Here is a 2,260-nt window from a genome sequence, read left to right as displayed (position 1 = left end):
TCTCTCTCTCTCTCTCTCTCTCTCTCTCTCTGCCTCTACTACCCTCCTGGCTCCCCTCCCCATGCCCTGAATAAACTCTATTCTCTGCTATACCAGTGTGTGACTGGTCCCTCAGGGAGAAGAGATACCTCGGCATGGGCTCCGCTGAGACATCCCCTTCCCCCATACCTCTCCACACATCAACAGGACTTACTCTTTATCTCTTTCTCTTTTTATAAACACAACACCTATAAGCTGCCCTGAGGTTGCAGTGAGGCTTCTTTTTTTTTGTTTGTTTTTGTTTTTGTTTTTTTTGTTTTTTGTTTTTCGAGACAGCGTTTCTCTGTGTAGCCCTGGCTGTCCTGGAACTCACTCTGTAGACTAGGCTGGCCTCGAACTCAGAAATTCACCTGCCTCTGCCTCTGCCTCCCAAGTGCTGGGATTAAAGGCGTGCGCCACCACCGCCCAGCTGCAGTGAGGCTTCTTAGTGACTTTCTTTTTCTTTTATTCTTCTGTTTCTTCCAGACACTGGCCAGGACCTTGGGTTGCTTGTTCTGATTCAGGAGCTCTACTTGCCTCGTGGCTGCCCGCTGCTATGCGGCTGACTTCCTGCCAGAAACACAAGTACAGGTTTTTCTTGTTGTTTTTTTTTGGTTTTTGATTCTTCTATTCTGCTCTGGGGAGCTGAGAGATTTACAGCTTGTCTACCCTGGGGGGTTTCTTCTAAACCCTACTAAATTGTGAGCTTTCATTTGAGACCCTTCTGAAATTATATTAATAAGACTAACAATCCTAAGAAGGGACTCCAGTTTCCCTGATATATGTCTCTTGACACTCACCCTCCTGGTAACAAAATCACCATCAAAGTGTGTGTGTGTGTGTGTGTGTGTGTGTGTGTGTTTCACACCTAGCCACCCAGACATACACAGAGTCCTAAGTCATTCAGCAAATAAATGCTACCTCACACAGACAACACAAAGATGGCTGGTCATAGCTTTGGATCTCACTTAGCTAATCTGTAAGCAAAGGTCATCAGGAAAGATGGTTGGTGTCATGGATGAACAGGAAAGAGATGTCAATGCTCCCTTGACAACAGAGGAGAGGTTGGTGAGGACCAATCAGATCTGCAAGTCAGGAGACCACTTTTGGCTTCTCCTAAGGAGTGTTTCTGCAATCACTGCATCTCCTTTCTGCAACTCACTCTAAGAAAGGTGTTAATAGCTCTTAGTATCTGTCAAATTTTGATGTCTCCTGTTGGGAACTGGGAACAAAACTGAGGTCCATATTTTACATACCAAAGGAGACCTGGCCTCCAGGTTCTTCCAACATTCCTCAGTCCCTCCCTGGCATACCCTGCTCTCAACCCTGAACTTTCCAGCCCAGGGGCTGGGCTGCCCTTCCCCCACAGGCTCCTCCCTATATAATCCAGACATACTTGGTTTCTCTCTTCTCATCTGTATCTGTGCACTTGCCTCTTCCTCTCTTTCTCTCTCTGTCCCTTACTCCCCCCTGTCCCCATGGCGACTCCCTGGCCTTGGTCCTTGGGGCCAGTGAACTTGCCCACCCAAGAGCAGCTTCCCAATAAACCTGTCTTTAACATAATCTAATCTGATTTGAATTGGTTCATTTCACTGACAGCGGACAAATAACCTATCAATTGTCCCAAGCTGACTTTGTCAGTGGGAGACAAAAGTCAAAATTTTACTGATTTGCTTGGACATATTGCCTTTGAAGTAAGCTCTTACTAGACTCCTCATTAGCTTCCACCTGAACGGGAAAGCCCAGGCTGGTTAGCAGCTTGTGGTTATCATGGATACTAAGTAAACAACGACTGTTTACGTTTCCTAAACAAAAGTACAGTCTAATGTGGGAACAACAAACCAAGGAGCTTTTCTTAGGATCGCTGTCTAAACTTCCACCATCATAAATTATTTATCAGAATGATGCCACATGAAAAGTACAGACCAGAGCTGTCCCCTTACGACTCTTTGTGATTACCTGTATCTTCAAAACAGGGGTTCTTAAATTGAGCTTTCCAGCATCACCTGGTACCTGGGATGTTGCAATAGCTCACCTACAAAACTCTCCTAGTCGGTGAATCTGGGTAGACACAAGGATTTGTGTCTAGTGATGTTGGTAAGGCTCTTGAAGTCCGAAGCACAAGAACCTCAGAGCATGCTGGGGCTCGCCGAAGCCAGCATCGAAGACCATTTCAGTGTGAGATTTAGTAGACTCTTCATCCAAACAGAAAGGCCTCCAGAAGAACAATGCAATTTACCCT

The sequence above is a fragment of the Grammomys surdaster genome, unplaced genomic scaffold (assembly GCF_004785775.1).
Source record: "Grammomys surdaster isolate TR1022 unplaced genomic scaffold, NIH_TR_1.0 132, whole genome shotgun sequence".
Classification (NCBI taxonomy): domain Eukaryota; kingdom Metazoa; phylum Chordata; class Mammalia; order Rodentia; family Muridae; genus Grammomys; species Grammomys surdaster.
This window is presented reverse-complemented; position numbering follows the sequence as displayed.